Source organism: Felis catus, chromosome D4 (genome assembly GCF_018350175.1).
Source record: "Felis catus isolate Fca126 chromosome D4, F.catus_Fca126_mat1.0, whole genome shotgun sequence".
NCBI lineage: Eukaryota > Metazoa > Chordata > Mammalia > Carnivora > Felidae > Felis > Felis catus.
In genome coordinates, this window is record NC_058380.1 from 33,631,205 (window position 1) to 33,654,746 (window position 23,542).

Below are 23,542 nucleotides of genomic sequence, written 5' to 3' on the forward strand. Positions count from 1 at the left end.
ACCTTTGGCCAAGCTAAAGAAATTGTACACTTGAAACATGTGAAGTAAATCATGTCATTTACATATTAATACAGATGTTTTAAATTTTGCCTTACCCCAGAATTGTTGAGTTGTATCAATCTTCTTAAAAAATGTATGTTATATATATATATATATATATATATATATATAACATATATATATATATATGTATAACATACATTTATGTTATATATATATCATATGGCTCCATTCACCATTGGTACATAACTTAAAGTCCAGATACACACAAAGAACCTACAAAAAGCATGAAATTAGGAGAAACAGAATCATTACTCTTTAGAAATAGTGGGTCCATGGTTTATAAATGTAAAAGTAGAGTGTTAGAACTAGGGCTTATCCATGCAGTCAAGCCTTTGATGTTACACTTGAGGAAACTGCACTCAGAGATGAAGGGACAGGGTGAAGTTGATAGGCAGCCAAGTGAGGACTTGAACATATGCTTCTTTTTTTGGGTAAGATAATGGAGAACACAAGAATTGAGTATTGACTTTGCTGACTTTATCATTCATTTGGGACATATCTATTCAGAAGAACCACATAACAAGAACCACAATAAAAATATCAATTCTTTCTCAACTCTCATTGGCTTCCAAAAAATGCAAAGTCAAACTTGTATTTTAAGATGTTATCTTCCATTTAAACATTCTTTCTCCTTTTCATTTTATTGTTTTCATATAGTTTAAATCTTTGCAGAAGGTTCTTTGAATTTCTGGCAGCCAAAACCAGCTGTGTTTGCTAGTGAGGGTGGAGATAGAAACAATATTTACTAGCAAACCCAAGATGAGACTTGAGAGGGAAACATATCAATTGGCAGTAATGGAAAGAAGAGGATTTGCTAATGTAGAACTGTTTTGGAACTCTGACACTTATTTTACCCTTGACCAAGGAGGTCCAAATTCACATATTGTAAGAGGGGAGGGACCATTTTGTGTTCATTTCTAATGAAGGACTAAAAAGAGGCACAGGGAGGAATGCCTACACTTGTGCTTAAATTGAGGCATCAATAGTTATCTATTCTTTTCCATGCACAGTGGGAAATGCATTGGCACTGAAGTCAGAGAAAACCGAACTCAACTCCTGTGTCCTCCACTTGCAGATAATTTTCTATTTCATAGTTTCCTCATCTATAAAGTGAAGGTAATAGTCTCTACTTTAAACTGAAATTGTTATGAAATTCAGAAATAACATAAGCAAATTCCATTTTACAACGCCAGGCTTATATAAGTGACATGTGGACACTCAATAAATGCTAACTGTTGTTATTTATTATTTTGAGATTTAGCACACAATCATGAAAAAAGCTACTGCTGGGAGGAGGGATGTACCTACTGCATTTGGCAATTCTTTTTAATCACACAGGAGCTGCTGATATTTGCCCCTCAGCTTCCAGCTGTTTCCTTCTGCTATACCTGATGCAGTATAAGAAAATTTCTCTGCAGGTTTCTGCAGAGGCAGCCAGCACTTAGGTTGTGAATCTTTTCTTGAGTTGGGTGAGAAATTCTTCCTTTCATGCCTGGAAGGACATGCTGCTCTCTCAAACACAGGCAAGAATTTAGCTGACTTTGAGACCTTGATTAACTCATTTAATTAATTTTATCCTTCATAAATTAATAGTAAATTTTACATAGGTATAGTTATTTCCTCCATTGTGTTTCCTCACCCAGATACATCTTTTGGTCATGGTAATTATCACAATGTGCTATGGGTATTAGCTTATGCTGCTAAGTTGTGTATCCACAACTGAATTTTGAGTTTCTCAAGAACAAGAAATATCTTCTTCCTTTGTGTACTCTTGGCACATAACATGGTGACTGCACATAGCTGAAACTCTATAAATGTTTGTGGAGTGAGATATCAGAAATCTCAACTATACTAGATCAAATCAGTTCATTCTCCTGTAGAATATTAGAAGTGTCTAAAATTTTTATGGACTACAATGAGAAGCACTGTGTTCCAATGGTTTCCCTTAATAAAATGGAGCACACTTAAAAATTGGAAAATGATTTCTTCTGGAGTTTGATTTTAGACCTAAAAAAGTGTATCTACTTCTTTGAAGAAGTATACACAAAGATGTGCTAGCATCACAGTTTGAAATGATAGAATACTATGCAATTAAATAATATGTTGGACATGTATGTGTTTGTGGGGGTGAAGAGGAAGGTGTTCTAAAATTAGTTTGGAAAACACAAGAATTGAAAATAATGATTAATCTACCACTTGTAAGCCATATATTATTCCCAAATAGAATAAATATTATTCCTAGGTAAATTCTATTCAAGATAGAAAGATAAAACTTTGTAAAGCATGTATCTGGTTACATAGCAACCCATCTGAGGATCTCACAAAAATTAATTGTATTTATTTTAATGAGGTATGTCTTCTTAAGGGCTCTTTTTAATTCAGAACTTTATAAAACAAAAGAGGTTTAGCTCAAAAGGTCTGCATCTACCCACTGGGAGTCCAGTTAACTTCAGTGTAACTAACTTAGTGAGGAGTCTGAATTTGTTATGTGTACAGGAATAAGATGATTTTGTTCTGCTAATAATGGCTACTAACTGTATTCAGCCAAATTCTTCTTCAGCTGGTAGAAGATTCCCTTGACAACCTCTCATTCAATTCTATTTCTTTTCCTTTTGTTTTTTTTTCCTCTTTCAATTAGTAGAAGAACATCCTTTTGGATCTTTAAGTCTGTCTTTTTCATTTTAATACTTTAATAAATATATGTGTAGTTTAATGACCTATTTACTTTTCTCCCCCATTCCTATCTCCCCATCAGCAGAGATCAAATGCATGCCTCTGGGGTCTTGGTGGATGTGTAAGGTGCTGGGTTCACCTTGACCTTCCACCTTTCTCTACACACCTTCATCTCTCCCTCTTCTGCAGGTCTTTCTTGGGGCAGGAGTGCAGAATGAAGGATTTGGGAGACAGGGCGTCCTTCAACGTGACTATCAGTGTCAGATACTACTGGAAGCTAATCTTCCACTATAAAGTTTGAAGAAGCTAAAAACTTCCCTGCCTCCCTTACAGCTGGAATGTCAAAATCATCCAATTCTGCTTAATGAAATATGAGTTTATGATGGGGCTTCTGAGAACACTTTTGTTTTCCTAGTAAAAGTAACAGATTTGGCTGTCTTCTCTCATGCCTAGAATCCTTCCTTCCTCAAATGTGGATTGGCTGCCTGAGGTTGAGATAACCACCTTGCAGCCATGAGGGGAAAGCTGAGAGAATTTCAAAACCATTGAGATGAGGAACCAAGACCAAAAGCAACTTCCCACTAGATATCTTGTTAACTTAGAAACACAAATCTCTATTGGTTAAGGCCATTGAAATGTAGGCTTTGTATTACTTGCAGCCAAACACACTTCTAACTGATAGACTGCCTTTTGTTATGTTGCAGTTTTCTCTTTGTCCATACCCCTGATCTGGCTGTCATCCACAGGCCTTATATAGAAAGGAAGCATCACCAACCAGCCCTGCAGCTGCCTTACTTCTTAGCAGTGCCCCTGTTTATTAGCAGCCCCTTAAGAAGTTTGTCCATGTCTGCTAGCTAATTTCCAGCAAACAGCATCATGCTTCATTCCTCAATTGTCTGTGCCTCTTTGCCATTCCATCTGATATTTCCCTCATCAGGTGCACCTTCAACAACCTCCCTAGCCTAGAGGGTGCAAGCATTGAAGAATCCCACTTTCTGTACCTCTGGAGCATCTAGAACCTAAGGGAGTTGATTCTGGCCCCCTCAACACCTAGCCACTTAATACTATACCATCTCTCCCATGCTCTGACCGAAAGCAGACTTATGATGTCAAGCTCCAGAGCATAAGTGGACATGCAGGCTGTTGATTAAACAGAAGTCTCTTTGCATTTGTGTGAGTGATTTTCCTAAGGCCTTTCTCAAATAATTCCATGCTCCTCAAGGAAGTTAGGAAAAAAAAATCCTTTCTTCATGAATATTGCACTGCTTTCTCTCTTCTTGCAGGGGACCTCTATAGCTCTCTCTCAACCTCCTTCCTATATCTACCAGAGTAGGAAAAAGGAGGGTAGGGGGTAGAAGTTCTGAACTGGCATCTGTCAGCAAATTGTCAAGAAAAGGCTGGCCTCGTGAAGGGGATGGTCTCTAAACTTATAATGTGTACAGTTTAGTGGTTTCTGTTTTCAGCTGTGTGCCTTAGTCTCCAGTTCTGACACTTGGTACTTAATACCATAATATGTATTCAGAGTATATTATACTTATTTTCTGTAATTGGACCAGGAGTACTTCTCTGCTTTTGCCACTAATACTGCCCCGTATTTTATTGTATTTTTTTTTGCATATCAGAGACTTGCTCATTAAAATTAAAAATTCTCACTCTGCTTGTCTTCAGTTGGCTTCATGTTCAGTTGTGAGTGCACATCATCTTCATGCTTTATAGAGAGAGGATTAACCAACTGTGAGTCTATTCTGCTCTTGCCAGCTATATCATGAACCCATAAAACACTACTTCATCGCAGACATGCTTTGCTAACGTTGGCTGTGAAAAGTCTTTTGTGATATGTTGTAGCTCAGTAGAAAGGGTATGTACAGACCTCTGTATCTTTGGGTAACCAAAGGATATTTCAGGATCCATGTAGCCTGGAAGCCTCTATATCCTTAAATTCATTCTCTATTTTTTTTATTTTTAGTTTGTTTATTTGCTTGATTCCCCTCTTTCTCACACATTGTTTCCATACAACTGTTGGGTGGAATAAAAAGTGTGCCTCCTTCAGCCTGAGGTTTGCTGGGCAACAATTTTATATTCACTTATATTTTTTCTCACTTACACTAGTAAATTCTTTCACTCATAAGTTAGTTAGCAAACACAAGAATTCAGACAACAATCAGAAAATTTTTCTTTTTCCCCACTGAAAAAGAAAAAAAAATGGTGGATTCAGTTAAGGCTAAAAATAAATGCTTGAGCCATCACAGTAACTTGGAAAGCATTTTTTTCACAATTCTGTCCATTTTCAACTCCTTTTGTACTATTGTCTAGACATAATACTGGATGAATGCTTATTCCCCATAAAGAGATTATAACTCATTGACAGTTAAAAAAATTACCAATAACATCAGAAATTCTAGTCACCAATATGAATGTTTTATATTTTTTAATAAAAAATCTAAGGAAAGTAACAGTAACCTCTTTTGAATTTAGGAAAGCTTTATTTATTCTGTTATGGAAAACAATTACTGATTATAAACTCTAAATCTTACCCAGGCCATCCAACTTTTTGCTTAGAAGACAACAGTGGATAAATGTTTGTCTCATATTCGAAGATGCTAGATTTGATGCTATAGTCACATGAAGATAGATATTTTCATTCTTTTATTTTTCTCTTTAGCAGTGTGAATGATTACTTTTGATTTTTTTTGTTTTGTTTTTTTCGTTTATTGCTGTTGTTTTAGGCAGAGTTCAGTTATATTCCTAAAAAACTTTGTGGGAGTGGGTTTTTCCTCTAAGCTTCAGATGCAGATACATACATCAAAGGACAAGAGCTCTGAGGTTTGCTGAACACAAGAGCCATTGCCAAAGCAAAAGTTTTCTGTGTCACACACACTGTGGTTTGTGAATTGTAATGGCTTTCCAAATTTGTATTTTGGTTGATCCATTCTAGCAGCTAGATTTCACTCACTGGCAGTCCTGGCCATGTATTATATGGCTCCTAGAATATCTGCCTGCCTCCTCTCTATTCTCTGAAATCTTTAATACATTCATTTCGTCCTTCAGGGACTTTTATTCTCATTGCTTTAAGAGGAGCACTGTATCTAGTCTTTTCTTCAGGTCATCTGCGATAGTAGGAAAATATGCCACACAAGTTTTGAAAGGGACCTCCGGTGTGGGAGGCAATGCTTAATGGGAAGGCTGGATACCACCAAAGTGAATTTTGATTTCTTTATTATTTTGCCTAAATCAGATGACTCGTAAATATTCTGTCTGATCTCTCCAATTTGTATACATAGGATACAAAGGGAAAACTTGATGAAGCAACCATCTAAGAAGAAACTGCTTGCTGAACATAAAAGATCAGAGGATTTAATATTACCTGACAACCCATAGAAGCAGAATAATTGAACCTCTCCCTGCTTGGTTCATTTACTTTCTCTATCTGCTTTCCACAATGTTCTGTTAGCCTTGACTTGGCCAATGGTTGTTTTCTAAGATGAGTACTAAAGAACTGAGTCTATAAAGTCAGTAAGGTCACTAATACATTCTGAAACACATGCCTATTGAAAGCTACAGGTTTTTATAAAAACACAAAGGAAAAAATCTTTATAAAGTTAATGAGATGAGGTTTTTAAAATATGATATACTCCCTGGAAGAAAGACATCTGGTGAAAGCTCTGCATGTTTTACTTTTTTGACTTTGCCTTCTTTTCATTTTAACTACTTCTGCCTGATAAATATCAGAAATTCCCTACTCATGCCTTCAGTTTTAGTGCTCCTTTGGGAGACCAGCAAAGCAGCTGTGTAATGGACCAAAGTCAGGGAGAAACTAATAATGTTCACCTGATAGTTTTTCCCATGTTGAGGGTATCTCCTGGCTTCCTTTCATTTCCCCATCAATTGTTCAGGGTTAAAATAATAGGAGTGTACTTTTAAATATTTACATTACTCTAACGGTTGGTTTCTATTCAGGAGAAAAAGCTAGTGATTTTTGGCCAGAGTTGAACTCTAACTATTGCATAGTCACCTTAAAATTTTGTTTTTATAAATCTGTTTTATTTATGCCCAAGTTCAAACACAGTCATCTCAGATAAAAAGCAAGGCAGCAACTATTGATATTTTTGTGCTTTGAGAGATATTATGAAAGCTCATCACTGACTCACTGTCAGACATCAAGTTGTCTGAAATTTTGCCACAATTTGTTCTTTTGGTTTCTTTTTGGCTAATATCCTTTAAGAGTTTCCAATTAAAATACAACTGCTCTCGGGAGAATTGGATATTAAGCTTTTAATATTAGACACCTTAATAAAGTCTTTAGAATTTGAGACCTAACATTGTTATATGAGGCTGAGGATGAACAGCAGAGAAGTGATGGAAACAGAAGTTTGAATGTGCCACATTCAAGTGTTGAAGGTGCCATGTTCAAGATTTGACACCTCATGAATTGTTGAGAACCCACCCAGCTTCTCAGTATCTTCACACAATGTAATTAATTTATGGATTCAAAAATAATCCACATGTGAATTCTTCGACCAATTAATTTATTTCAATTTAACTTAATTCTACAAATATTTTTAGGCATATTTATGTGCCAATGAGCATGCCAAGTTTTGAGAAGATAAGGAAGACAGGTATCTGCACTCAAGAACATCACAAGTAGAAGATAAATTAAAAAAAAAAAACTAATATTAGCATACAAGACAGACCAAAGTAAATGCCAAGTTAAAAAAAAAATGACAGCAAACTATGGGGGTGGGGGAAAAAGCTGTTTATTCTGTTTGACATATCAGAAAGACACTCACAAAAGTGATGGCATTTGATTTCAGTTCTGATTGATGAATAAATAGGGAATGAGGAAAGAACATGCTAGGCTGAGGCAACAACATGGAGGTAGGGATTGGAGGTTTAAAAGCCTATTACTCTTCTGAGAATAAGCCATTGTTTGGTATGGCTTCAGTTCTGAATATATGGAAAGATGTAGTAGGAGAGATCATTCAATCAATAATAGTTGGGTGTTTTTATGTATCTATATGTGTATGGCATTTGGCTATGAAATGGCACACATACATAATGAATGTACATAAAAAGTAAGTTACAGAACAACATGCACACATACACACACGAATCCATACACATACCCCACACCAGAGCACTGTCTTCTTTTCTTAAAACTGTTTGTAACACAGTAGATATTTCTCTTCATCTTTTGAACTTATACAAGTAGAAAAAACAGTAAAGTTAGCAGGTGGCTTAGAATGACCCAGAATGGGCTCACAACTGGGGCCACAATGTGTTTTAGAGAGACCAACATGAGAAATAGCTGAACCAGTGGGCTGGGCAACTCTCTTCCCCTCCTTGAGGGGAGCCTTACAGAAGTTCTGGGGAGACATATGTCAAAGTATATGTTGCTATGTCAATCCTGTCATCTGGTCAGTTAATAAAAATCTAGCAATGCCCTGCTAAGTACCACTCACAGGGCTCAATAGTGGGGGTAGAGGGTAAATAGATACTAGAGTCAAATTAGGGAAGAACATATATGAACCAAAAACAACAGTGAGTAAAACAATGGTTAAAAGGTAAGGTACTCTACAAGCCCAACAAGTGTTTCATCCTGCTTATGAAGGCCAGAGAAAACATCATAACAAAGTTGACAGGCTGAGTTTTGAAGAGTGAAAAGGCTTTCTCATGGCCAAGAAGGGGAAGACATTGCATATACTCCTATCAAAACATTGCACACATGCATAGAAAGAGATTGCATAGATTATTTGAAGAACTACAAGTAGTTAAGGACAGCTGAAGTGATAGAAAATAGAGATATGTAAAGAGAGAGATAAGGATAAGAAATGGGTAGAGGCCAAATTTTGAAGAAATATATATGACATAAAAAGGAATTTATATTTTATTGTATAGAAAATGGGCTTCATTAGGGGATTTTAAGAAAGGTATTTAGGGGAGTAAACTTTTAGAAAGCACTCACTGACAGTCTTGTGGAGAATAGATTGAAGAAATCACTTTGGGGATAGAAGTATGAGTCCACTTGAACCAATGGAGTGTCAGAGGCAATAAAGAAAGGATCAGATTCAAGAAACACTTGAGAGGTAGAATAGATAGAATGTAAGGACCAATTACATGGTAGGGAAAGTCTGAACAATAGAGAGAAATGTAGAATGACTTATCTTTTTTTTTTTAACTCAAAAAACATAGAGAACCAACTTCTAGATGTATCTCTGAACCTATCTTTTTCTAAGAGGGCTTGTGTGTGGTTTTCTCCATTACATCTTGAATCCCACCTTCTAATTTAATATTTCTCTACTCCCTCATAAAAAGTAGAATAAGTGTATAATTTGGGGTGTCTGGATAACTCAGTCAGTTAAGTGTTCGACTCTTGGTTTAACTCAGATCACGATCTTACAGGTTTCCTGAGTTCAAGCCCTGTGTTGGGCTCTGTGTTGGCAGCATGGAGCCTGCTTGGGATTCTCTCTCCTCTCTGCCCCTCTATCTCTGTCTCTCTCAAAAGAAAGAAATAAACTTTTTTTTTAAAGAAAAATTGTATAATTCTCCATTCCCACTAAATTCCATTTTTGGTAAGTGTGAGGATAAGTTTATAATAAATGTATACAAACTCCTCTGTATATGTGTCAGTTTAGAGTCACTGAAGAAAACAGCCAGAAAATTCAATAGGTCAGTATAGGGATTTTAAATTAAGGAACTAATTACACAAGTCTTGTATGATCAAAGCAAACATTATCAATAGCAGAAAGTCACTGCTACACGTAAAGGTGAAGGAACAAGAGCAAAGTGTCTAGACTGTCTACTTGGAGTTAGACTATGAGAGAAACATCCTGGAGACTCTCTTTGTTCCAGCTTCTCATTTCCTGCCAAGGTCTTCATCTCAATCTACCTGGAAGCTGGTTGGGTAGGGAAGGTGGGAACTGTAATTTGCAGGGAACAGCCTCCAGTATAAAGCTTAGAAAGAGAGGCCAAGATAGAAAGTCAAGATAGAACAGACAAGATACGTCTCAGAAGCAGATAGATAACTAACTGGCACATACATATATATGTATATTTACCCTTAAGTGAACTAATATATTAAATACATAAAAACAGACTTATAGAGTATATGTTTTCAGATGTAGATGATGTATTCTTTCCCACATACTGCCATGCAAGTATAAATATTTTATTACTATTTATTTTATTTATCTACTACACAAATTCAGAAGAGGATCAGACTTCCAAAATTCAAAATATTTTATACAATGATCCTTGTCAGTCACTTAGCAATTAGTTTATTTCTTCATAATTTAATCCAGCTTTTATCCACATAGTTATCTTAGATTAAATTGTTGTATGGACTAATTTCCTGTATTATGTAAGTGCTGAAGGACAAATAGTCTCTCTTTCTTTACTTATACCCCTGAGCACCCAGCACGGGGCTCTGTGCATGAGGTTACTGAATAAATACTCTTTGCTAATGAATTCATAGAAGTAGAGTTTGCAAGGTGACAGTTTGTTTTATTTCTTGTTCCCATTTGTTTTTCTTTCCCCAGCAGTTCTCAGTAACCTTAGAAATGTATTCAATGTGAAGAGTTCCAACAGTAGGTTAATTTGTGGTAAAATGAATGTATTTTCCCTTCATCAAGCTACATTTACTTTAAAGTCCATAAAATAGTTTTATTCATGTTGCTGTTAATTGCAGAACTCCTGGTAATCTGCCAAGGATAATGACGTTTGCCACTTTTGATCAATGCTCTCCTATAGAACAACTTGTTCAGACTCTCGCCAGGAAAAGAAAAAACTTATTAAACGGATTACAACACATTTGTTGTATGTCGAGTACCAAACTGAGCTGAGATCAGACAGTGTGATAATGTCATGATTCATCTTTTAACTCAGAAATAAAGAATACTCAAATACATCATGAATGTGAAAGTTCTTTACCCGTGTATTTTTTCCTTACCATTCTAGCATGTCATCTTAAACCAGCTTAGCTTAATATTTCCATTGACTTGTATCGCCATTTGAACTGAAGGGTGATAGTTAAGTCCAGAGTTGCAGATTCATCAGACAGAAAACTTGGAGGAGTGAAGCAAGCTGTGGCAAACAGGACATATGCCCCATCTAAAGAAAGCAACTGCTTCTCAGCATTGTTCCGCCCTAGGCAACAAATTACACCTGCTGTATACCAAGCTTTGCGCTAAATGCTGGGGATGCAACAGCAAACAGACAAAATTCCCTGCCTTATTTGGGTTGTATATTTCAGGAATAAGAGATAGATGACAAGTATGTAAGTGAATATATAATAAGTTGAATGAAGACAAGTGCTGAGGAATTAAGCAAAGTGTAGCACAGTTATATCAGATGTTGTGGGAGAGGATTTTTCATTTAGGTCGGAAAGTGACATGGAATAAATTACTGGTGGGATGTGAGCTATCAACCCATGTGGATATTTGGAAGGAAAGAACAGATCTTTCAGGCAGAGAAAATAGCAAGTTCAAAATGCCTTCAGGCAGTGGTTCTCAGACCTTGCTGGACATTAGGCTTACCTGAGCATCTAAAAATTATTGACACTGGCTCCCACTCCCAAACATTCTGATTTAGTAAGGTTGGGATAATCAAATAACCTGAACCTCAAGTGTCTCAAAATCTCTCCAGGTAAGTTTAATATGCAAAAAAGTATGGGAACCCTTGCCCTAGCTAAGGCTTTAGCCAGATGGTATCCTGAAGAATTGTAGCCCCCATGCTTCTGAGCTTTCCAAGAATGGCTGGCAAGTTAGTTTTTTTAAATCTTTTAATTTATAAATCTCTTTTTTTAAAATCTTAACAGCCAGTGAGACTACCTCTGAGCCAAATCTAGCCTATTGGCTACTATTTGCAGTTTCTGACTTAATGGAGTGAATTCACAAATTTCCCCATATAAGAGTATTCCCTATATGTCAAGGTGCAAAAATATGACAGCTTTTTTTTAAAATGTTTTTATTTATTTTTGAGACAGAGAGAGACAGAGCATGAGCAGGGGAGGGGCAGAGAGAGGGAGACACAGATTCTGAAGCAGGCTCCGGACTCTGAGCTGTCAGCACAGAGCCTGACGCAGGGCTTGCACTCATGGAGTGTGAGATCATAGCTGAAGTAGGACCCTTAACCAACTGAGCCACCCAGGTGCCTCAAAAACGTGACAGCTTTAAGAAGAACAAGTGTGGATGTGGAGGAAGACCTAGGCTATGCTCTTCAAAAGCCTGACCCAACAGTGGAATACTGCCTTTTTATCTTACCTTAGAACTGTGACTCTGCTCTCTGCTACCTCTATCTACCATTTATCCCCTCAATGAAAAAAATCAGGTTACAAAAGAGCAACATGCAGTAGAATTTCATTCTAAATAATACATCCATATAGATACAGCAGTCTGGAAGGATATACTAAATGTAGTTGTATTTATCACTGAAAGGCAAAATCTATTTGTGGTTGAAATCTTTATTGCTGTCAATAAAGTGTGATTTTTTTAAATGAACTTATGTTATTTATAGACTCCAGAACATTTTCACATATTGGGCACTCCTAGACAGAAAGGATTTGGTGTCTTCGTCATTCATATGAAAGAGAGATGGGGAGAGAGAGAGAACCCGACACCTGACACATTGTAGGTGCCAGATAAACATATATAAAATGAATGAATGAAAAAATAAACAAAAGTTTTAAACAGAAACTTCTTTATGTGCATTATAAGTACTAGCATGTGCTAGAATCCAATGAAAAATCTTTTTCACTTACATTTAAACTAACCAACTCTCTGATACCAAAATTAAGGGGCAGTGCACAAAGGAGGGAATGAGAGGTGAAAGTGGAGCAGGGGATGGACATTCTCAGTTGGTTTCTGCATTTTTTCCAAAAGTCAAGTTTGTGCTAACTCCCTAAATTACCCCTTGCCCTCTGTCCAGGTGGATTACCCAGTGCTGCTTACTGTGACCTACTCTAAATTGCACCTCTGACAATGAGATATCAATGAGAAATACATAGTCTATTTTTGCATAATTTAAAGATGTATTGCTTTTTAAAATGTTAGTTTATTATTTATATCCTGTCTACTTGGGAAGTGTGAATTTAGGCAGCAGCTATATGTTTTTGTGATGAACACTTGCCACAAGATACAGTATTGCCTTTCAAGGGGGTGAAAAGTACTTCCTTCCCCTTTAACTTTATCAGCCTTACCTGGACAGATAAGAAAATATAGACAAGAGGTGTGATGCTTGTTCAGCACAGAGTCCCAGATTGTTAGCGCCAGGGATGTCTTTTGGATTTGCCTTGCCCAGTGATTCACAAACTTTATTTTAGCAGTGGGACGATTTTTCCCCCCATAAGAAATTTGACTGTAGTGTCGCCGCATAAAACATATAAATGCAGCATGGCTTTAGTTCAAGTAGAAGTCTAGAGAGTTCTTGTTTCTTGAGGTGACCTGAAGGACCTGATTAGAACCCTAGGGCCCCTCAGAGCAGTTTTAATAACCACTGAGCTAGTCCAAGCTCCACATTCTACAGATATTGAAAGTAAGCCCCAGAAAGACTATGACTCATATTATACTGTCAAGTTAACGTGCAGAAAAACCACCTCTTGAATGTTTAATAGTGATGATGAGTGGATTCTTAATGGCCTTATCCAGTTTGTGGATTAGACTTGCCATCTGTTTCATCTCTTCTTCTCAAAGGCTGCCTGCCCTGTGGCGATTTCACACTCATTAATAGTTCCATCAGTGATCCAGTGAAAGGAAAAGAAGATGGAAAACTCAAATCCCTTATTAGATCTTATCTAGACGAAGAAAGATTGGAACTAATGAACATGGCAAGATTCTGTGTCAGTTCTGGCTGGGTCAGGAGTACTGTCAACTCTGTTCCTCATCTGTTTCAATACTTTTTCCTACAGCCATGTGTTTCTTCTCAGCCCAGTGTTAGCCAGACTTGCATCCTGACCAAACATGAAACTTAAGACTAAGTTTCCTGCCAAAGCAGCTATTTTCAATCTGAAACCCAGTCTTGCTTAGATCAAGACTCTGTAGCTGGCGCCAAAATCCATTTGGGTTCTCTCTCCTCTTGTTTAGAAAATTTGATGGGTTCAGCATCCTTGCTGTTCAGCTTGTCTTCTCTGAGTTGTGATGCAAACTGGCCTTTCTGTTGAATGGGTCTTTTTGTTTATGTTTGTTTGTTTTTACCTTGATTTTGGCTTTCTATCACAACTTGATCTCCATCACCAGCTTCTGAATTCAGTTCTCTGGGACTGACCTGTTTTATATTGAGGAAATGGCCTCTGGGTTCCTGATTAATTCTAGAGCATGACTACCCACTGCCTCTGCTATAAGCCTAATAAGAACTTCATGATGCCTCATCTTAGCAGAGTTCCTGACTTCACTGCTATCAAATTAGGAGTAGTGGCCTAGACACAAAACCAACAGCTCTACCTACCCAGTATCAGTTTTGTGAGTTATAAATGGCAATCTCAAGAGAAACAAGAAAAGTGATTATCAGCTATGTGTAAAACTTTTTGCTAGACACTTTTCTACATACATATTCTTTGATTCAAGTCATTAATTCCTTTATTTCCTTAATTTAATATGTTTGCACACATATACATGAACGTAATATATGAATACTGTGTACATTCATATATGTATATATACACACATTCATATATATATGAATTAGTTTGAATATAGCTTTAGCTGCTGTAATAGAGACCAAATAACAGTGGCTTAAATAAAAGATTTTCCTCTTTCACAAATTAGGCCTTAAAACTGTATATATTTCCTGTCTTTGTTAGTTATTAACTTAAACATCTGTGGGATCCTCTCTCCTCTAAGATCCTGAGACATAGTGTTGGTTTACTGACAATGAACTTTTAAGAGTGCACCATAGTCTACTCCTATATATAAAGTCATTTAAACTACCTTACCCCAAATAGCTCTATTTCATTCAAGCATAGCTAATACATTTGTTCTTTGCCTTTGGTAGATTTTATGCTCTTTGGAAGTGGGAATTGTGTCTTTTATAATTTACCTCAGAAGGTCGTTGGATGTGTAGACAGTGGTTATTAGCTATTTGCTATTACCACAAAGGACAGAACAAGGAGAAATAGCTTCAAGGGAAAGTAAATAATGAGATAAGTTGGTCAGACATTAGAGTCATTTATTCAGAGAGCTCGTTGAATTGTCTTCCTTGAAATATTGTAAGTAGAGCATAAAACTGTGTGTCCAGACTGACTAGAAGAAGCTTTGCTTCAATAGAAGTGCCTAAATTTTGAAATAAATGATCTTCTATAATTTGGATTAATTCAGCTGTGTTGTTTATCCCTTCATTAACAAAAAGCACATAATTCTGATTATAAAATGTCTTTGCACTTGCCTGAGCTTGGTTCTCTTCATCCTCTATTTCCTTTGGGTGCACTTCTAGGAATCTTCTATATGATTCACAGATATTATATCATTTTAACTCACTCACTCATTCAGTTAATATATATTGAAGCCTTACTACACCACAGGCACTAGATACTGACTGCAGAACTGTGAAAAGAGAAGGATCTAAACAGTTCCCCAACCTGTCGAATTAAAAAAAATTTTTTTTCAACGTTTATTTTTTTTGGGGGGGGGGGGACAGAGAGAGACAGAGCATGAACGGGGGAGGGGCAGAGAGAGAGGGAGACACAGAATCGGAAACAGGCTCCAGGCTCTGAGCCATCAGCCCAGAGCCTGACGCGGGGCTCGAACTCACGGACCGCGAGATCGTGACCTGGCTGAAGTTGGACGCTCAACCGACTGCGCCACCCAGGCGCCCCAGCAACCTGTCGAATTTTAATGAACCACCCAGAAAACATGTGAAATTCAACCAAATGAATCTCACATACCTTATAACTTGGGAAAATCTCAAATTCCTATATTCCTACAACTGCTGTAGCTATCAAAACCACCAACCCACAATTCCAATCCCATGTCTGAAATCTACATGTCTGAATGTCCAGATCCTTCCTTCTAGTGAATATTGTCTGGGTGGAATCTGATCCTCAAAGTCATAAAACATGGAGTTTTATCATCTCCTTTCTTCTGTCTTACCAGCAAGGGAAGAGTAGAAGTGGGACAGGTACTCAGAGGCATGTGGGGCTTGGTCATTATGCACATTCTCAAAGATAAGTGTTGGCCCATGTCCCATCTTCCTGATTTAACATCCTTGAAAGGAAAGTGAAGATCAACATCACTACGGAGGATCCCAAGAGATTTATAACTCTGTAGTTTTAGAATTGCCTCCATTAAAACAAACAAACAAACAAACAAAACAAAACAAAACAAAATAAAAACTATGTACCAGATGCCTCTTAAACCTACTGTTAATCTTTGCAACCACCATAGAAAGTATTATCTTTATACTACTGATGAGGAACTGAGATTCAGAGATCTCAGTTAGAGTGGTCTATCTGCTAACATATAATCCAAAATTTCAATGTCTTGACAACGCATAAGAACCTTTCTTTCTTTCTTTCTTTCTTTCTTTCTTTCTTTCTTTCTTTCTTTTTCTTTCTTTTTCTTTCTTTCTTCTAACAATAGCCCAACATGGTGTTCCTGGTCATGCAATCCTTCAGACAGCAATTTCAGGTTTCAGGATGGAAGTAGCTTGGAAAACTCTCCAGCTGGATAAAGAGAATGTAGGGAAAGAGAATATAGAATCACATGTGGTATACATCACTTTTCCCATATTCCATTTGCCAGAATGTAATATGGCTGTACCTGATTATAAGGAAAGGTGGGAAATATAGTCTAGTTGTGAGAACAGGAGAAAATGAAGAAGTTTGACCAGTTTCTAGCACCCTAAGTTCTTGCTCAAGGTACACAATTAATATGTAGTGAAGATAGGATCCATATCTTCTGACCTGGGACCTAATTATGTATTTGTGTGCTTGTGCAGCATAATATCAGGAGTACCTTGCCAAAACAAAGTAGTTTCTTGGAGAAATGATGGCCAATCCTTTTACTGGGATCTAGGAAGTACACTGGAGTCAAGGACAGCTCTATCATTTCATCTGCAAAATGGAAGTGATGGAGACCTTCTTAAAGACTAAAGAAGGAAGTAGGAGCTTGGAGGTATTTCTGTTACCCTGGCAGGAAAATATAGTAATTCATTTTTGTATTTGACTGAATCTGTATGGGAAATATACCAACATTTCTCTCTGTTTTCCTATTCCTTTGTCCATTTTGTGCTATTAAATTTCTTTGAGGACCAAAGTGGCATCTCATTTTCTAATGTCTGGTAGTTATATTGCCCTTAGCATCCCACATACAGATGGAGATGAGCTCCATGATAACCCCAGCTACACAGAGTATATGGCTGTCTTCCAGGCCAGGAGTGCCTAAACTTTACCCAAAAAATGGTTCAGTTTGTCTTTAATTAAAACTTAAAGCATGAGCTTCTTGGCTCTGGCAAGGGCTCTTAGATGAGAACCTGCCTCACAACAGATTTGTCTCACTGCAATCTGCCTCACAGCAGGCCCCTTAGATGGCTGCCATCGGATTCTGGGATGGAGAAAGCTTGCAAGCTCACAGAGCCACAAAGAAGGCAGTTAATGGCCAGAAGTACCTTAGCTCCTTTCAGTTCATTAACTGAAGCTAACTTGGGGATCATTACCAGAGGGAGACCAATTTGGCAGCTGTCAGCACTGAGGACAGAGATATTGGGCTGACTGCTGGCCACATGGACCCAAGGTCCCACACCTTACTTCAAAGCTCAGCCACAGCTTGTGAATAAAGTCTCTCTCTCTTTAGCCACCACTCGCCCTTTATTACAAAGTAGAACTGCATTTTGATCTAAAACTCCCATAGGATCCTTAACAGCATTCAAAAGCCGGTCAGCCTATCAACTAGCAATTATATATTATTCCCACTCTCTACCATAGGTGCTAGGGACATAATAGAAGCAAAAGATATTGCTCACAAATAGCTTTCAGCCTAGTTGTTGCGGTGAGTCCATAATGAATAAGATATTAGTATATACAAAAATATGAAAAATATCAATATATATGTAAAATTATATGGGGCAGATCATAGAAAATTTAGAATATTGCATAATGTACAGAGTACATTAAGAAAAAGAGCAATTCAAAAAAGGAAAAAGATATTCAAATGGTCTTATTACTATTTTGTCCTCCTCCGGATTATCTAACAAAGTTGCTTGGATTAAAAAATGTGAAGCATGTACAAAGCACAGACATTTACAGTTTAAATGTCTCCTGAATTCTTTCACTATGTATCTAATCCATCAGTGGTTCCCAATTTGTCAGAAGAAGAGCCTAAGAGATTCTTAGATATTATAGAATCTGCAATTCCATACGCCTAGCTAATATTGCTAATAGAATAAAATACCTTATTATTTTTCAAACATTTGCTGATGCTGATAAAATTAGTTGCCAACCCGTTTAACCCATTTGTTGAACTCATAGTAGTTCTTTGTCATTTTATGTTTTTTTTTCAGTCAGTTGAACTAATTTTACAACTTGTACATATGAAATATTAAATTTAACCTCAATTCTGACTATTGGACATTCATTTGTCATTTTCTTAAAGCTTTACCCCTCAAGTACAGAGTTATATTCTAAATATATCCAACTTGTAAGTTTCAGGTGGTTAGTGCCTTACTGAGAAATATTTCCTTTTTTAAGTTAATTGTCTCATTAGGTGGCTACATGGAACAATTTTGATAGAAAGAAAAGAATTTACTCATTCGTGAAGACCTTTGCTCTCACTGGTGAGGTTTCTTTATTGCTCAGAAGGATACTTTTATCAATTGTGGCCTCTTAGTACTTCTGAAGGTGTTTGAAGTTTTTCATCTTGTTAGAAACTATTAAGAAGTGCCTAATAATAAGAGCTACCATGTATAAATTGTCTATCACATATTATCTAACATGTTACCTGATTAAATCCTTTATCAATCTTCTGATATAATTACAATTTACCTATACATTATGGATGAGAAAATGGAGTCTCAGAGTTAATTAACTAATAATATCTGGCCAGGGCAGAATCTGAACACAGATATCATTGACTCCAGAAACATTCTTTCAGTGTAATAAAAGGTAATTTGAGACAATTTGAGCCTGCCTAAATCCAGTATGTTTCTGCCACTCATACAGTGATGGAAAATGCATACATTTATACAAAAGAGGAGAAAATGCTTTATTATACTCAGGGCCTATATTAGTCATGATTCTTCCTCATATCTTTCTAGCTGATACTTCCTTCATTCATTATTTCATTAATTCATCAATTTCATGTTCTTTTACAAAGCACCTCAATGTGTCAGACATGGTAATACAATGATGAGCAACAGGCAATTTCTAACTTCACCCTCATGTGGCTTGGGCATGAATGGAAGCCAGTGGAAAGGCAGTTCTAACATAAAGTGCAATAATGGATAAATTGAGGTAAGCTCAGGGCACCATATGTTATTAGAAAGAAGAACCTAACCTAGCCTGGGACAAAGGAGGGAATCAGTCATAAAATGAGTAGGTCCACATAGCTTTACCTTTTAGATTAGTCCTGGGAATGGTTAGAACACATAATTTAGTCTTTTCATTGCAAAGATAAAGAAATATTCCACATAATCTAAGCTTTTTACTTTTACCACCATGAAAGCAATTTTCAATTAAAGCATGCTAGTGGAAGTTTTGGGAAACTTTAATACTTTGGATATATTTGCAGAAGACTCTAACCTGGAGCATACAATATGATCACTGAGATCTCTGCATTCCTTATCTCCAGTCCACACTCACAGCCACCACCACAGTCCAGACCACCACATCTCCTGCCAAAGTCATGACAAAAGCCCCTGAACTTGTTTTCCTGCCATCTGTCTTTTCTGTTTCTGGTGTATTTTCTACCCAGAAGAGTCATCTTTCTAAAAAAAAAATAAATAAATAAATAAATAAATAAATAAATAAATAAATAAAATTAATTGTGTTGCTTCTCTGTTTAATGCACTTAGGAATGTTCAAAATAAAAGCCCAAACTCCTTATTAACATAGTCCTCAAAGCCCTACATAACCCGGCACTTCCTTCCATGTGTCCCCTGCTTTGACTCTTCACTGCTCCTTGACCATAACTCCCTTCTTTCTAACAAACACATTCTCCCTCCAAGACTCCTCTGAATCCCCTACAACCAAGATGGCCATATTTTCCTTTAAATCACCATTGGCTATGGTACCCCCTTTATCATAGGAGTTACATCTCTTTGCTACAATCTCTTGACCCCTTATACATTTTCACTGCTAGACTGTGAGTGCCTCTAAGGCAGAAGATAAATATTGTCCATATTGTTCACAATTGGGTCCTAAGTACCTAGCCTAAAACCAGGTTTGTAGACAATACCTTATACATATTTTTCATTTATTCATAAAAATAGTCAATATTTACTGAGCAATTACTATGAAATTTTTTGTTATGTTAAGTGTTTTCCATGCATTATTTCTGTTTTTCCTTATTACAACGTCTTTCTTGATTAAGTATGAATACAAATATTCATAATTTTTAAAGTAGAAAATTAAGGTTTAGATTTGGTACATAATTTGCTCAAAGTTAAATTGAAGGAAAGTGGGAGATATGAACTCCTAATCCCTGCAGTATATTGCTGAACAGATGAATGAATGAATGAGTGAATGAATGAATGAATACAGGCATACATGAATGAAAGAATGGGAAAAAACAGCATGTTGCTGTTGATTACATCTCTGGTTATATTAGAAACTGTGGCAGTATCTTCTCACAATCAACTTCTAAAATAATTTAGGTAGGCTTTAACATATGTCTGTCTTGTCTCTGGGCAAGTAGCAATCAGTCTGCGATTTTTTTTTAAGTCTGTTTAATTGTTCGTTTATTTGTTTATTTATTTTTAGAGAGTGTGCACACTAGCAGAGAAGGGTCAAAGAGAGGGAGAGAGAGAATCTCAAGCAGGTTCCATGCTGTCAGTGCAGAGCCTGACACGGGGCTTGATCTCACAAACTGTGAGATCATGACCTGAGCTGAAATCAAGAGTCAGATGCTTAACTGACTGAGCCACTCAGACACCCCTGGTCTGGGATTTATTGTGAGTTTTAAGTAATGATAAATGGAAGTAAAAAGTATATGTATATATTTCGACATAAAGTTGTTATTGTGAGCAAGTATTAAAACTCATTTTAGACAAGCAATGGGCAAGACATTTAAAGAAATGGATACCTAAGCAGGAAACATTTAAAAATGGTAAGTTTTTTTGGGGCGCCTGGGTGGCGCAGTCGGTTAAGCGTCCGACTTCAGCCAGGTCACGATCTCGCGTCTGGGAGTTCGAGCCCTGCGTCAGGCTCTGGGCTGATGGCTCAGAGCCTGGAGCCTGTTTCTGATTCTGTGTCTCCCTCTCTCTCTGCCCCTCGCCCGTTCATGCTCTGTCTCTCTCTGTCCCAAAAATAAATAAACGTTGAAAAAAAAATTTTTTAAATGGTAAGTTTTAAAGGCGAAGTGTTCTTAGAGATCAAGTATTATGATTGCAAGATACAAAGGAGGAACCAGAAGCCAAAATACTGTAGTCTTCTTGCTATGTGACTTTGGTCAAATTTTTCAATTCCTCCAGGCTTCTGTTTTCTCAGAGGCATAATTAATTTCAGTGACATTCAACAGATCTTTACTGATTGGCAATCAGGCCCAAGAAATTTGCTCAGATGATCTCCAAGTTGGCTCTTACACCTCTCGACCAGTGACTCCAAAAGTTCCTCTTCAATTCTCAGATGAGGACCTGCAGTCCCAAGATGAAGGTGCTTTGCCAAAATTTCATGACTAATTAATAGCAGAAAACAGGTTATTATGACAAACTATCATTTCATATCACTAATGTACTATGAGCTAACAACCTCCCACCTCCATGCACAATATTGAGGACTGTAAATTGTGAGAATCCATCACCTATTATCCTCAGCAATATCCAGGATGATTGCTACATAATTTAAGAAATGTGAAATTTTTGGCAAAATTTTAAAAAGGATTTCAGGAAATGAGAAAATGGTGTCATAATATTACCCATTAAAACAAATGAAAGTTCCATTTTTTCAAGAGACAAAGCCAGAAAGACTGAAGTTGAATTCCAGAACGTGGCCGATTCCTTAGTAGCTATCAATTTCCTGATGTCTAAAATGAGATGTTTTTACTCTCAAATAAGACAACGTATGTAAAAGTCCTCTGTAAACATCCGAAGTACTCAAACATCCTTGCTGCTATTAACTGAAGGCGCTTTGCTAAGAGAGGTTGTTACACTTCTCCATCTTCTTCTACAAAAAAGAAACAGTGCTAAACCACCTTTCTTCATAATAGGAGCTTTTAGATGTTGGCAGGGGGTGGGGACAATAAGGTATGTTAAGGTAATATTTTGTCAGAGGAATTTTAAGAATTTAAATGTAATGTAAATTGCTCCTTGAAGCAGGAGGAAGGAATAGATCATCTCTGATAAGGAATAGCCAATAGTAACAAAGTATATTTGTGAGATTCTAAGACTATATTTTGTCGATTTCTTTTGTTTTAAATGAGAAAGAGAAAAAAAAGCATATGGTAATACTTGTTTCATATATTTCGGAACTGCCAAGAGTCCTTGTATAGATGTGGTCACATGCAATTTTATTTATTTATTTATTTATTTATTTATTGGAAATTTTTCCATGTGGTCAGGAAAATATTTTGATCTTTTGTGCGCAACTGGTCTCTGGGTGAAGGCAAAGACCATCAAAACAGTTTGACTCCATAATGGGAAAAGAAAAGAACCAAGAGAGCCAAGGGGGCTCCGTGTTTCAGTGCTCAGCTCCTGACAACACACTTAGGAGCTCAGAGACCAGTGTTTTAACTGTGTAGCCTTTCTTTTCTCCAAAGAGCAATTTGGGGAATGCAAGTTAGCATTTGCAAGAGGTTAAAAGAAAATGAAAATTGTTACCCTGCTGTGAATTTGTTTTTGTGCCTGTTTTATGTTTCCAAATAACAGCCTGTGGGTTTATTCAATGTAATTGTAAACTGTATTTATATAAGAGGTTAAGAGAGAGACGTTTCTTAAGTTCAAAAGTATGTGAAGGACCCAAGATGTGGGTAGCATTTTTTAGTGCAAAGTCTGCTCTTCCAGCACTTTAGTTTGGTCCCCTATATATAAACTGTTTTACTAACCCATATACAATATATGTGTTATGTCTATGTTAATGGCATTAAGATAAAGTGAAAAAGCAGGAGAGTTTAGTTTGGTCAACTTTTCATGTTGCAAAAGGACTCAGACCACCCAGCAATATGGGTTGTCATTTGCCAGAGAATGACTGAGACTGTCTGTTTATTATCAGGAGAAATTAGTGTTCTTTGAGTGCTCAGTAGCACCTAGCACAGCACTGACACCTGGAAGATACATTGCTCTTGAACTGAAATAACTCAAATAAAATCCATCTGATTATGGCTTTGGTTACTCACAGGGATAGCCAGCTGTGTCTCTTAAGCAAAGTTTGATTCCTATTTAATAACAGAGGCTTGAGCAGGCTTCCTGGGTCAGAGCAGTCATTGCCTAGGTATGCTCTGCCTATTCATGTACTAACTGCTTGACCTCGGTAACTGCACCCTCAGTTTCCTCACCAGTAAAATAGAAATCTCTAGAGTTCTTACCTGAATGAGTTGAAAGGATTAAATAAGAAAATTCATGCAAAACTTGTAGAAGATTGTCTTTCCTATAGCAATTGTGCAATAGATAATGGCTTTATGTGTTAGTCCTAGATAAAGACTTAGCTAACTAATTTCAACTGTGAATGTGAATA

The 23,542-nt window shown here is 36.9% G+C and overlaps 1 long non-coding RNA gene across 1 annotated transcript; it reads left to right on the forward strand.

Annotated features, from left to right (window-relative positions):
* The first annotated feature begins 255 nt into the window (after nt 1–255).
* On the forward strand, nt 256–10,639 carry LOC123381771. The gene is made up of 2 exons (XR_006589179.1): nt 256–1,179; nt 10,421–10,639. It is a non-coding gene; the product is annotated as an uncharacterized LOC123381771 (long non-coding RNA).
* The last annotated feature ends 12,903 nt before the right edge of the window (nt 10,640–23,542 follow it).